Here is a 15,941-nt window from a genome sequence, read left to right as displayed (position 1 = left end):
ATAGTTTCGATTTACCTCTTGGTCAAAGTCAACTCAGTTGATCTCTTTGCTTCTACTGAAGTTTTAGGTCAGTTGACGTCTTTAATGCTCGACATTTGATGATATCGGTTGACCTACATTGTAATGCCCCGAAAAATACCTAATTAAATAATTTATGAGAATTGGAATTAAATTTTATGTTTCATAAATTAGAGAACTGAAATTGAATTTTATAAATGATCGAGGACTAAATTATAATTTTGGAGAGTTTCAAGGACTAAAATGCAAATTGGCTAGACAATACACTTAATGAGAATTAAGTGTTGTCTCCAAATCATTCCCATCTTCACAACTTCACCGAGAGAGAGAGAAAACCATAGCCAAGGCTTTTCAAGCTTTTCAAGCCTCGACCCAAGAAAATCCAACCGGTAGAATTTTGATTTGAGCACGGTTTTGTGATCCTCGCAACAAGAGCTACGTTTCTACGTAAGTATGATTAAATTCTACCAAGTTCCAATTTTGAGATGTTGTTGGATTTGAATTTTAGTTGGATAAATATGTTCTTGAGATAATAGAGATGGTATATCTAAGATGGTTTGAGAAAATACCATCATTTGAACATGTTTTCGATTTTCGAAGAATTTTCGGAATTTCTGGAATTTTTGGTTAATGATTTACGAAAATTAGAGATGATTTTGATGATGATTTTGATGATGATATTGTGATGGAATTGTAGTAATATTGATGTTGAGAATTTTAGAAATACCCGATTTTTAGACGTTATGTCGTCAGGTTGAATCTTGAAAAAATTGTTAAATGATTATTTAGCAAGAATGACAAGAAATTGATATGAGTTTCATATTGATGTAGCTTTCAAGACTTGAGCATTCTGGACTTGGAATTGAGGTATGGATAGACAATGAAGAGCTTGGGATTGAATCCTCGAGAAGATTTGAGATTCTCGAGCCCAATAAATCACACACTTATTTGCTATATTATTTAAATTATATGAATTGATTAAATACCATGAAATTATGAATTTGATTTTATTCGATGATTATCGATATATGATTCATGCTAATGATTTGATATATGAGATGAGATGCTCAGATTGAGCAGAGATTTTGATATATTGAATTGCATCATCACATTCATATTGAGCCAGACTTTGTTCAGATTTGATGGCAGACTTGCCTAGATTGCAGCGGACGTTTGGGTCTATATTTGAGTGGCATGGAATGTAGAGCAACTTGCATGACCAGAATACTCTATATAGGAGTGCCGAAGTCCGGGGTTGAGAAGCTCAACGCCCACCCCGATTGGGAGAGTAGGTGGTGATGTTGTGTTTTCTTTTCCCTTGGGATCCCTAAGACCGAGATTCAGACTGAATCAGAGAATTGATAACCCCAGATTCTTGAGCATGCATTTCACCCATGCATTATCCATTTGAGATTACTTATGAATTTATATTGATATCATTGAAATGTTTAGATGTTCATTTGTTTCTGTCATTCATACTGGGTTTTTATACTCACCGGATTTTCGGTTGTTGCTTTGTCTTGTGTGTGTGCATTGCAATAGGAGGTTCGGGGTCAAGCTTTAGAGGACCTTAAAGATTTGAAATGAGAGTAGAAGTGGAGCTCGGGTCTAGCAATCGAATGATTTTAAATAAATGTTGAAAACTTGTTGAATATTTGGAAGTTTCAAACTTGTTGCATTTGATACTCGTTTGAATGATTTTCGGACATCTCTTTATTGTATATTGTGATCTAAACTTTGAGAGGTCATCATTCCGAGTCTTTGGAGCAAGAAAAGAAGAGAAAAATAGAGATTTTCGAGGTCCCAGCGCGGCCGCGCATCCGGTGCGCTATTTTGCGCAACAGAGGCGCGCCCGCAGCGCTGCGGCGGCGCGCCCGCGCCTCCTACTAAAAAAAACAAAAAAAAAAATTTCTTTTCGCGACGCGTTTTTGCGTCGCCTAATGTAAGACATGCGTCGCCAAATGTCATATTGATTTTTTTTAAATATTTGCACCCAAGGTCTCCACATACATAGTAGACTGACTTATGTTCATATCAACACTCTGTAGTTTTAAGTTCTAACATGAGTTATGTGACACGTGAATCTCAGCTCTCATACTTTTTGAAAAGATAGAATGTGGATTAACCAACACCAATGTGGATGCTTGCTTATAAGGTGTATTAGAATTTATAAAATGTTCAAAGTAGCTTATAATTTGTTATATCTTATTTTAAAATTAAACTCTCGAAAGCATTTAGACAAAACAACTCATTGGACACTAATATGGGATGATAGGATAAATTTTTAGGTAACTTTGGTTATTTTTTTAAAAAATTGAATCATATCAAAAGCTAAGCTAGTCCGATATTACATTTATAGAAAAAAAATATTATTACACTTCTTATTTTAATATAACCAAAAAGCTCATTTTTTTTAACACTTGTTCAAAAATTACATAAAATCTTATATCAGGTGGAATTTTAACCACAGCAACATCAAATAAAGATAAAAATATTGGTGATATATATTAGTAATATGTGTAATGAACTAGTGTTACTGCTTTTGAAAAATTAAAGGTTTGATATTTTACCCATAATTTAAAAATTAAAATTGTTATTTATTATTTGCATAGAACCATTAACCACTCACTAGTTTGAACACCTAAAATTTATTCTTCTACAAAATTTACACACACATATGCATACATACATAGATACATACACATATATGTACATTCTTTGATAAACGTAAGATCAAGCATTTACTGACTTACTAGAAGTTATAATATTAAGAGTATAATTTCGAATTTTTTTATTATATATTATATATATTGTGCTATAGTCTATATGTAGGAAGAAGCGCTCACATTTTTTTTTTAACAAATTGTCAAAACAATGAAATTGAAGAAATTTACAAAACACGAGAGGTATTTGAAGTACTTGGCAATTGGCATGCATCACTAAATTGGAGTAAAAAGAATATGAGAAAGTTAGAGTTTGGAGTAGCAACTTGGGCAACATACTTCAACCTCTTTGAAACTAATGCATTGAGACAGTGCACTCGTGAGCTTTATCAAATCATCCTTGGTGTGCGCTGCACTAAGAGTTACCCTTAACCTGAAACCAGAGAAAATCAAGAATCGTCAATAATTTGAGCTCAACGTAGCAGTTTTCTCAGTACGACCACAAACCTGCAAGAATTTGGGGACACTGTAGGAGGCCTGATTGCAGTTATGTGGAAACCAAGTTTTAAAAGATGCTTGATTCAAGATGTTTGATCAGCCATTCTACGTATCGCGAAAACATGAAGAAAGACCGGAAGATAACACGAATTACCTGCTAGCTTGGAGGGCCTTGTCTTCACTTCCGACAACAATTGATATGATGTGACTCACTACTGAAATTCCTGTCAAAGCACGGAATTCTTGGACGCGGTTCAAGATAGCTTGCCTACGCCAAGACTCGTTTTTTGCCACAACAACAGCGGCTGCATAAGTGGGACAAACCACAGAAGAAAAGGCGATGAGGCATGTGTAAAAGAAGTCCCTCACCACTCTTTCTGAGTATATCCCAAGTTTTAGGCTTGTAGCCATTATGAGTGAACCGTGGTTTCGTAAAACTCGTGACAGGAGGCATTATCCAGGGTGTGGGTGTACTACAAGAATAAAATTGTTCTTTGGTGTACAAATTTGTCCGTTGTATAGGAGGAACACGAGCATCTGAAATATCTGGGCTGATAATTTAAATGTTTAACATTTTTCAAAAGGTAAATTTTCCTCACCTCATCAAGAATAACATAATTGAAAAACCAGGAAATAAAAAATTCTAGCAATAGAAAGTAAGAGTAACCATGGGCTGCGGCAGCAATGGGAACTGGTGCTGAAGTTGAAAATATAAAAGAACGACCCCGGGATTGAATTAGCAGTTTCCATTTTTTGCTGCCAACAAGCACGTAAATCAAGTCAGTCATTTTTAAATGATTTACTACAAAGGTAGCCGTGTTAGGTAAGACAGCAAAACGAACTAATTGTCTTACTACCAGAAGAGTTGAAAATATAAGAACATAACAACTTTGAAACAAGTCTATTTTTTTCTTGAGATGGGGGAAACCTCGTCCCACACTTGGGACTTTGGTGCCAGATGGGCTACACGTCATCGGCGAAACAAGTCTAATTAAATGCAAAGTATCATATATTACTCGGAGTAGAGTAAAAATTCAAGCTAAATATTGGCAGAGAATATCTAGATGAGCCTTATAATTGATTGATGTTTGTCTGTCACCTTACCTGCATGCTATGAATCCACCATGGCATCCCGCTGCTTTACTCAGAGTGCCAATGCAAATGTCGACGCATGTTTCACAATCGAACTTTTCAGCTGCTCCACCACCAGTTTTCCCGCAAACAAATGTTGCATGAGCCTACATATGTAAGTGATGGTTTAGCTAAAACATAATACATTCGTATGCATCCATAAGTTTGAAAATACGTTAGCAGCTATAATGTAAAACCAAATCAGTAAAGAGCAATCGCAAGAGACTGAAGTTTCACCGCTGCTTTCCTCAAGCAATCTTTTATAATGGAAAATGTTTTTGAAATGACAACAGGTCAGAACTTACATCATCAATTACCAGAAGAAATCCATGCTTTTTACGAAGTTTTGCAAGCTCGGTCATAGGTGCAAAGTCTCCCATCCATGCTAAACAAGCTGGCAGATTAGACAAAATTAATTTCTCCAAGTTACATAGAGGGTTATCACAGGAGGAAACATGGGAATTTATGTATCAAGGATCACGGGAGTTGCAGTGTTAAATTAAACATCTTTTCCTTCCAGGTTTCTTTCTCGGGACCAGAAGTCTGATATTTGGACAAAAAAGGATAAAATAACTTTCTACTTCATTCCATATACATTAGTTCAAATAAAATTCATGGATGAAATTTGTATTCACTAAGAGATACTCATGAAATAGTCATAAAGTCAACTTTATCCACAGGTCATAACAAGGAACTTAGTATCGCAAAATTTCGAAACAAAACAATTCAGACGTATAAAATCCCACCATTCTTTACAAAAAAAAGTTAGTTTGGGAGTGAGAAATTTGTGATATCACTCAGAATTACAGGGTTAAACCAATAAATCAATGTTGGACAGCAGTAATGACAGAAAACCCGTTTCTAATTTGCATTATTTTACATCATGTTCATGCATTACAGAAAGTGGCAGAAAAGTTGCAAATATCTGCATGTAATCATTGTATTACTTCTAGCTTGTTAAGCATAGCAAGGGTAAGGATTTTTCTGAAGAAGCTGTACTTATAACTGGAGGGTATTTTCCATCAGAGACAATTAATATAGCTCTAACAGATATTAACATTCAATAGTTTAGAGAAAAATTCACACAAGCAGCTGGGATTTTCAAATTTAATAGCAGGAATTTAACGAACCTATCAGTTAGAACAACTCTTTTCTTCATAGAACAATTTGACCTGTTGGATCATAAAATCAACTATCAGCGTAAAACCCCATTGAAAAGGAGAATAATTAGGCAAAAGGAATGGCAGAATCAATAACCTACAATAACGCATCGAGATGGCTCATATCACAATGCCTGTAGACGAAGGTCACGGCACTTCCTTGTTTCTCAGCAAGGCGAATACCATCAATTATTGATGCATGGTTCAGGGCATCAGAAAATATAGCAACCTTGTCATCTTTTGAAGGTTTGGTTCCTGCTATGAGCAAACTAACACTTCCAACTGCTGTCATAAAGGCCATGTTGGCTGAAAAGCCTGTTGGACAAAGAAGGCAATCCTAATATAACATTAGAACAACAGTGAATCAGTATGCAAAATAGTAATTTGAAAAGCTCTGTTCATGAAGTAATTTTAAAACTATGTATTTTTGTATTCAAAGTTACTTCAAGTGCCCGAATCAATAATTTCTACTTCCACAACAAAAAATAATAATGTTTAGCTCCAAAACTTTGAGAGTAAAGGTTCACGTTTTCAATCAGCCAATGGTGAGAGGCAAATCACAAATTTAAAGAAATGAAGTTTGAGTTAGCTTTTTGACAATCAAGACAACATATTTCCCGTCAGCAGAAAGGCAAAACAGACTTGCTTCTACTAAAACCATAAATAGTTGAAATGCATAAAACAGCCCTGATGTACAAGGTAAAAGATCTTTGTTCAATCTAAACATAAGTAAAATAAAAGAATTATCGATTTAATGTCAAGGCCGAGAAAATGGCACCTCTTTTCTTTTCAAGTCCGCCAATGATGATTCCAGTAACCTATGGTAACACGTATATCCACATATCAAAGCAGAACCTCTAGGACCCATTCCATGCTCCCAAGCTGCCTGTATAATCAGAAAACATCAACATCAATACCGGAAAAACCTTTCATCAGTAGCATCCACAGTAAAGTTAAAATGCATGAAATTGACTGACCAAACTATACGTGTCTTACTAGCTGCATCGATGACTGTAGGATGCGAACTCAATCCCAAGTAATCATTTCCAGAGAAGACAATCAGCTTCTTAAGCTTTCCATCTCTTCCACTTTCAACTTCATTGTCATCCCCTATGAAAGTAAATGGAAGAAAAACGAAAGGATGTTGACTGAAGTAGATAGTTAGATCAAGATTTTTTCATCATCTCCATGTGTACATTTCCCTCTTATTTCAAAATTTAATCCCGTTAAATAAAGTTGGCAATCGCAAATTCATTGACAACCAGCTAGAACATAATGTAGAAATACGTAAACAAAGCACAAAACTCGATCTTTCTAACCAACAATTGTAATAAATGTTAGATTCTTGTAAAATCTCCGCACGAGTAATGCTAGAGTCTAAACTAAAAATAGACTTCTTCCTATACAAACACACTCAAACGTACAGTAATCGCACCAAAAAACAAAAAACAAGAAACAAAAAAACAATAAAGCGGCACCATAAACCGACAAGACCAAATCTTTCCAAACCAAATCGAAAGGAACCAAATAAAAAGCCTCAAAACAAGTAATCTAACCAGCACTGGGGATATCATGAAGCCATTTCCGAAACGTGGCTTCAGAAATGTTGGCTTCAACGGAAGCTCTGTCCCATTTTTGTGGGCCATAAAAAAATCGAAAACCTCGATCAAGATTACGCGAAGAATTTGCAATTGAGCCAGAGTTGAAGCTAGATCGATCGGTGACAACATTGGGGAGATGAATGGGTCTAAGCGAACGCATGAGCTTGAGAGATTCGAGTTTAGTGAGCGATTCTTCTACCCAAATGTCCCACAAGAAGGTCTCCTCCATTTTCACACAAAGTTGAACTCGCCGCAAGTTTGTTAACTTTTGTGCACGTGGGATTCTGTGTACTTGGTGGTTGGCAACATCGTCTTTCTCGAAATTGAAAGGAAATATTTTATGGCTAGTGCCAGAACGGTTTTCTTACTTACAGGGCGACCTTTTCTCCGTACAAATCTGGACGATAAGGCAATTCGGGGTCGAAACAACAAACAAGGCTTAAATAGAGTTGATCACGGTCCAAAATGGACTGGTCTATCGTGTCTACCCTCACATCTAATATAATAAGATTGGGTCGATATCTGATCGGCCCACTCTACAAAACAGCGGTCGAGCATTCACTGGCATCCACCTGCATAATATATAACTAAAAAGGCAAAAACTTCTATAAGACAGTCTCAAGGGTCATATTTATGAGACGGATCTTTTATATGGGTTATCCATTAAAAAGTATTACAATTTATGTCAAAAGTATTACTTATTATTATAAATATGGGTAGAATTGACCCGTTTCACAGATAAGACCGTCTTACAAGAGTGTTACTCAACTAAAAAATAATTAAATTCGTTGGATTGATTTATTGCGGTTATTTAAAAAAAATGAAAAAACAGTGCGTTATCGTGTGGTGTGATACGGTGCGGTCGGTTTGGACGGTTATTGAAAAATTTTGATCAGCCCTAAGTTTATTAACCAAAATGACAAATCCACTCGTCTCACTCGTCAAACGACGAATTGTGGGTTGGTCTGTCCTATTAACCCGTCTTAACACAATGGTATATTATAAATAAATTTTGTTTTCCAAAAATTCAAATTGAATGATCATTCACCATCTTGGCTTGAAATATATTTTTTGATGGTTGGTTTTTACATATAAAGAGTCCGTTTGGATTTCATATATTTTTTTTTAAAAAGTATTTTTTTAAGTTCTAATTTTGGGCTTTTGAAAACGCTTTAAATTTGACTTAAAAAGTGATTTTTAAGTACTTAAATGACCATTCAAACATGCTTTTTTGGTCTGGCTTTTAATATCACTCGGGACCAAAACCATAATTGTGGCTTCGGGCATTTAGACGAGTTTTGCAACAAGGAGAAGGTGATTATCCAGCTAAAACAAGAAATAAGTTATAAATAATTCAATTTAATAGAACTAAACATTGAATTGATATAAAAATAATAATAAAGTTAGAATGTCTTTCGAAATAAGAAAATGCAATATTTTGAAAAGAAAAAGTTATTTTAAGGTTGTTAGAAAAACAGTTATCTTAAGAGATTTATATTTGTAGTCACATATATTTCCTTTAATTAAAATTGAATTAATATGTAGATATTAAATTATTTAGGGAATTTTTTTTTTTGAACCCACAAAACTGAGATTTTATTCAACTATCAAAGAGTTATTACAATCCGAGATTAGTACATCCATAATAAAAAAAGGGGCATCATAAAAAATACAAGGACTAACATGAGAATTGGTCGTCCTAGCAAGTAAATGAGCTACCATATTCGCTTGTCTTCGCACAAATTGAAGCTTGAAATTTGTTTCTCTGAGAAAGTAGCAACGACATTCTCCAATTAATGTTTCAAACTCACTTCGATCTATTTGATTTGAAAATATCGCATCAACCACCAACTTAGAATCTGTCTCAAATACGACATATTGAATCTCCAACGAGATAGCCCACATAATAGCTTCGAGCAGCGCCTTTGCTTCAGCTTCGCGTGTATCTAGTAAGCCCTGGTAATTCTCCATCCTGCACATCATCAATTCTCCATTGGAATCCCGAATAGCGGCTGCATATCCGATTGAATTAGTTTCGTTGAAAATAGCAGCGTCAACGTTGCATTTCATCCATCCCTCACTCGGCCTCTTCCAAGTAACTTTTTCATCATTTTCAATAATCACTGTAGCGGATGGCAGGATATATGGATTCTGATTAGGTTCTCGAGCATGAAGCCACTGTTGTAAAAGATCCGAAGCTAAAGAAATATTAAGAGATGCAGGTACAGAAGCTTAGCTCCAAAGCTTGTCATTTCGATATTTCCATATACTCCATAACGTCATACTTAGAATAGTTATTACCTGGGATGAAGATCTGCCCAAGAAGCCAAAAAACCAATGCGCAAAAGATTCCGAAGTAAGCGCGATTTCATTCACAAAAGGCAGCAAGTTCAATAAATTCCAACAATTTTTTGCATATGCACAATCAACAAATAAACGCCAAGTATTTTCAATTCCATTTCCACAGAGCACACAACAAGAAGGGACATCAATACCTCGACGTTGCAAAATTTGACGACATGGTATATAATTTCTCACAGCACGCCATAGAAAGAATTTAATTTTAGGTGGTACCTGAATTTTCCATAAGCGATGCCACGTACCCGATATCATTTGTGTCCCAGAGGCTGCTGTCATATCTCCCATGAGTAGATTATAACCAGATTTGACTGTGTAGCAGCCATCTCGACTGAAATGCCACACTCGTGAATCCTCTATAGTATCCGATGGCAAAGGTATTTTCATAATTTCCTTGATATCTCTAAGCTGAAGGATATCATGGATCAATGAGAGATTCCATTTTTGAGAGTTTAAGTCTATCAAAGTGTTAACCGTATGAGAAGAATGTTCAGCAGCAAGTGTTGTTTGAATATAAAAATTGTCCGAGTCTCGCAGCCAAGGATCCCGATCAATGACAACCGATGTTTCATTGCTGATTTTCCAGCGTGTTCCTCACCGCAGAATTGCTTGTGAGCTCCAGATGCTTCTCCAAATGAAGCTAGGATTTGATCCTAAGCTTGCATTTAAAAAGTCAGTTTTTGAAAAATATTTAGCTTTGAGAATTCGAGATGATAGAGCATCGGGGGCTGAAATGAGTTTCCAGCCTTGCTTACCAAGCATGGCAAGGTTATATCCTTCTAAATTGCGATAACCCAATCCACCATGTTTCTTTCGCATACACAGCCGATTCCATGACAACCATCGGATTCCCCGTGCACAATTTTCTTTGGATCCCCACCAAAAAGAGTTCATCATCTTTTGAAGTTCATCGAGTAACGAAGTAGGAAGCAAGAAACAATTCATGCAATAAGTTGGAAGAGCATGAGCCACCGATTTAAGTAACACATCACGTCCAGCCATAGACAAAAAGTTTCCTTTCCAGTTACTTATTCTTGCCCAAAGCCTTTCCCGAATGTAGCTAAAGACAGCCTTTTTCTTACTACCAATCAAAGATGGAAGCCCCAAATATTTGCCTGTATGTAATGGGTTTGAGATTCCAAGAATACCCGATAAAGCTTCTTTCACATTTTGTGAAGTATTTCGGCTGAAGAAAATTCCAGATTTCCCATAATTTACTGCATGTCCGCTCGCTTGTTCAAAGGTAGTAAGGATATGTTTCATTTTGTTGCATTCGTCGGGTGATGCTCTGAAGAAGAAAAAACTATCATCGGCAAAGAGTAAGTGTGATATTACCGGAGCACCACGACAAATTTTTGTTCCATGTAATTCACCCCGTCGAACCGCCTTATCAATAAGTGTAGACAATCCTTGTGTGCATACCCTTGACGTAGACCACGCCCCGAAATTATCGACCCTACTAAGTTATCATTTACTTTAATTGAATATGTCACAGTAGAAACACAAAGCTTTATCATTTGTATCCATTGGTTTATGCGATCATAAGCTTTATTAACATCAATTTTCAAAGCAATAATATATCTATTATATATTATCTATTATTTATTATTATAAATATGTGAGTTTCATTGTGAATTTACATGGTTACCCTTTCATTATTATTATATAAAATTAATGTGTTTTTTCTTCATTTATTTATTCGTATACTATGAACTCTTTCAAAAAAAATACTATTAGTATTTTTAAGTTTCATTGTGAATTTACATGGTTACCCTTTCATTATTATTATATAAAATTAATGTGTTTTTTCTTCATTTATTTATTCGTATACTATGAACTCTTTCAAAATCTATTATTATTATAAATATGTGAGTTTTATTGTGAATTTACATGGTTACCCTTTCATTATTATTATATAAAATTAATGTATTTTTTCTTCATTTATTTATTCGTATACTATGAACTCTTTCAAAAAAAAAAATACTATTAGTATTTTTAAGTTTCATTGTGAATTTACATGGTTATCCTTTCATTATTATTATATAAAATTAATGTTTTTTTTCTTCATTTATTTATTCGTATACTATGAACTCTTTCAAAAAAAAAAACTATTAGTATTTTTAAGTATCTATATAAATATGTGAGTTTAACACTTGACTCTTCAATTAAACTATTTATTTAAGCATTATGCTGTAAACTCTTTTAAATAAATCTATTATCTATTATCTATTACTATTATAAATATGTCAGTTTCATTGTGAATTTACATGGTTACCCGTTCATTATTATTATATAAGATTAATGTGTTTTTTTATTTATTTATTCGTATACTATGAACTCTTTCAAAAAAAAATACTGTTAGTATTTTTAAATATATATTAATATGTTAGTTTAACACTTGACTCTTCAATTAAATAATTTATTTAAGCATTATGTTATAAACTATTTCAAATAAAAAATTAAAATGCAATTAATATTTTTAAAATATTTTTTTTACTATGAATATGTGATTTTCATTGTGAATTTACGTGATTACAGTTTTTCTTATTACATATGTGAGTTTCATTGTAAATTTACGTAAATAGCCGATTACTTAATTACGTAAAGTTATTTACCGATTATCATTTTTTTTACGTTATTGTTGTATTTGTATATGAATATTTGAAAAAAAAAATTATATAGGATTCTTTTGGGGAAATTAATGTAATTGATTTTAAAAAATACAAAATATTTAGTATTATGACATTATAATTCGTTTTGGTAATTGAGTTTGGGAGATGAAATTTTATATTTTAAAATAAAGTAATAACGAAACCTTAATTTCTAATTAAAAGCACATAAAAATCTCTATGAATCTTATCTAAATCGATCTTATCATGTTCATATCATCTCTCATCTACTAATCTATCTATTCTATTCTATTCTAATCTAATATAATAATAACTAGCCAACGAATCACACACAACAGTAACATAATACATTTAATTTATTTGAAAATATTTTGTGTTGTTACGGTCTTTTAATTTAAATATTATGATTTAAATGATACTTAATAGCGAAAATTTATTGTAAAAAACCACTAAATTAAGAGGATATTTATGCAATAATATTTAACAAAATGATGTATGAGAGATTGAGAAACGTGGGAGAAAATGGAGAGAGTGGAAAATTTTTCATGTGAAATTATCATTTTGCTCTTTTTGATAAAAATAAAATAAAAATAAAATAGAAAAGACAACCAATGATATATTAGTCCACTCACATTAATGACCAAAATCAGTTTTCTATGGGATTTACCTATTATTAAATATTAAATAAATAAATAAATAATAATAATAATAATAATAATAATAATAAAGATAATATTATCATTATTATCTATTATCTAAGCATAAATAATTTTCTATTTAACTCATCACCCTTTGGTGTTCCACATACCTCCCATTTAGTCTTCAACGTGATCAGTTCCTTTGGTATTCCCCATTGAATACCATCTGGTATTGGGTATTTGTATTTATTGTGGGTGCATGCCTATATGTGCATGCGTATATAAATTGCTGAGTAGTTTAGTTATTTTCCGTACAATTTAGTACACTTCCTTTGTTTATTAATTTGAATTGCTTTATTAGATTCTTTCCTTCTACTAATATCCGTACAGATAATAATTTACTAATAAAATCTGAATTAATGGTTGATTATTAACATCAATTACTATTCATGCACTACACATTAATAATCTGAATGACACATCAACTCATAAATTCATCTCAATTAATCCCTCTATATATATATATATATATATATATATATATATGCAATTCTACATGTACAATCAAATTTGTACAACACAAAAAATCCAATACAAAAATTTCATTTATCAAAATCTCATGATAAATTGAATGTAAAATATCGCGATATAATATCAAAATCTCACGATATATTTGTTGTAAATATCGTTGTACACGATATATGTTGTACCTCTAGCATTATTCATATATATATATATATTATATTTTATGTCAAAAATATTACTTATAATTATAAGTATGAGTAGAATTGACCCGTCTCACGAATATATATATATATATATATATATATATATATATATATTTTTTTTTGTTTGTCCCAAATATATAGTCATATATCATATTTAGTAATATTTTTTTACACTTCTTTACTAATATACCCCGATTAACTACACCTTGAAAATTGTGTAATCATTTTTTAATACATTGAATAGAGATAAAATAGAAAATTTATATATAATTTGCTTTCCCAATACATTTTTCTTAATTTGTGTGAAAATTCAAAGAAAACAATATATATGAGACAAAAAGAATATTTTTTAATAAATAACACATCTAAAAGTCACATCTAAAAAAAATAACTCAAACCATCGCATACGAATTTTTGTCTAACAAATGCACCTGAGAGCATCCACCAGGCCACCACACACAAAACGTCTAACGCATGCGGTGATAGTGGTGTACCCCTCACTTTGCCCATTTAAGGTTTTATTAAAAAGTTTATATTAAAAATAAAACAAAACAAAACAATACGACAGTTGATATACAATACTTAATTTTTTAAAATCTATTTTAATCAAAACTGAAATTATATTAATTTTAAAATATTTATTTTTATTTTAAATAGTATTATTTTTAAAATTGAAATTAAAATAAAAAATGATATCTATTAATCTATATTATCAATATATTATTTTTTTGACAAAATTATTAATATATTATTAATAAGGCAATAGATCCTATTCGTTAACTAACTTTTGGCGAAGTCATTTTCACTATTCCAATATTACCTTTGAATTTAGTGAGAACTGAGAAGTTAACTAACTTGTAAAGACTAACTTAAAAGGCATAATTAAGAATTATTAAAATAACACGTTTTGACATAAAATGGGGTTTTTTATTATTAATTTTTAAAAATAAAAAATTTACAAATTTAATGCAAGTTGCGGAGAATTGCAAAAATTACTGATGGCGGACGCTGCCAGCAATTGCAATTTGCATGTATACCACGTGGAGACTGAACTTGCATGTTGCACATTCTCATGTGGCCATTTTCTTTTTCTTTTTTTTTTTTAAAAAAAAATAATTATATAATTAGTAAATATTTTTATAAAATCATTATTTATTTGTTATTAATATGATAATTTTTTAAAAAAAAATTAAATTTTAATTTCGACTTTGATGACCAACTAAAAAATTATTAAAGAGACAAAAATTAAAAATTTAATGGATAAAAAAATTAAAATGATTAAATAATTTTTAATAATTTTTTATATTTATTAAAAAATTTAACCTAAATAATTTTATTTTGATTAAATTTATTTTATATTATATTTTTTTAATACAAATTATATATTTAATTAAAAAATTTGTTAGCGCAATTAGTGACTTATTTTAATTCGTTTGGGTTTGTGGAGCTCCCTCGGTTCTATGAACAGATATAGAGAAGTCAATTCGGATAAGTTTGGGTTGGGTTGACGCAAAATACTATTAAAAAATTTCTTAACCCAAACTCGAGCCGAACCAAAATCGTCTAAAAAATAGTGAATTCGAACCCGACTAACTCGATCAATCCGATTTGATTTTTTTTTATTTTTTTAACAAAATAATTGAGTAAAAAATCAAAACATAATATTAATACTAATATTAAATCAAAATTTTAATTAATCAAAATATTTTTATTTATGTTAACCAATTTTTTATAAATATAACTGCTCACAAACAAATATATTTAATCAATTTAATTTTTTACCTATTAAATTTTTAATTTTTCCCTCCTTCATAATTTTGTAGCTGATTATCAAAGTCGAAAATTAAAATTAAAATTTTGATATTTTGAAAAAAAAATATCATATAAATAAATAATGAATTTACAAAAATATTTACTAATTATATAATTAATAATAAAACAAAAACAAAAAAAACAAAGAAAGAAAGTGGCCACATGAGGACCTGCAACATGCAAGTCCTCGTGTGGCGTACAATTGTGGGAAGCAGGTCAACAGGGCTTCTCCAATCCAACACCAAATTGATCATTTGGTCAACCCAACGCCATATTTAGTATTGTGTTGAAAAAATACTGCAGTGTTGCATTAAATTTGATTTAACACTATAGCAATAGCGTTGGATTTTCTTTATTTTTTTTTCTTTTCTTTTGTTAGTGTATACGTTTGTTAATTTTCTTATTATTTTTCTTTTTTAAAAAAAAACATTTCTTTAAATTTAATATATTTTTTGTAATTGTTAATTTTAGGATATTTTGATTTAAAATTTAAATAATCAGATTATATTTTCAATACATGTATAATTTTTTTTTAAAAATGTTTATAGATAATTAAATTACTTAATTATTCTTTTATAATACTATATTAATTAATAAAATAATAATAAATATATACATTATTGTGTTTATAAATATTTTATGGATTATTCTAAAAAAATATTTTATGGAATAAATTAGTTAAAAACTTTATTTATGTAATAAAT

General features: G+C 31.3%; 1 pseudogene; it reads right to left on the bottom strand.

Annotated features, from left to right (window-relative positions):
- Positions 1–2,852: 2,852 nt before the first annotated feature.
- Positions 2,853–7,451, bottom strand: LOC140865016 (8-amino-7-oxononanoate synthase-like; annotated as a pseudogene).
- Between the last annotated feature and the right edge of the window lie 8,490 nt (positions 7,452–15,941).

This window comes from Henckelia pumila, chromosome 4 (genome assembly GCF_033568475.1).
Source record: "Henckelia pumila isolate YLH828 chromosome 4, ASM3356847v2, whole genome shotgun sequence".
In the NCBI taxonomy this organism is placed as follows: Eukaryota; Viridiplantae; Streptophyta; class Magnoliopsida; order Lamiales; family Gesneriaceae; genus Henckelia; species Henckelia pumila.
This window is presented reverse-complemented; position numbering and strand designations above follow the sequence as displayed.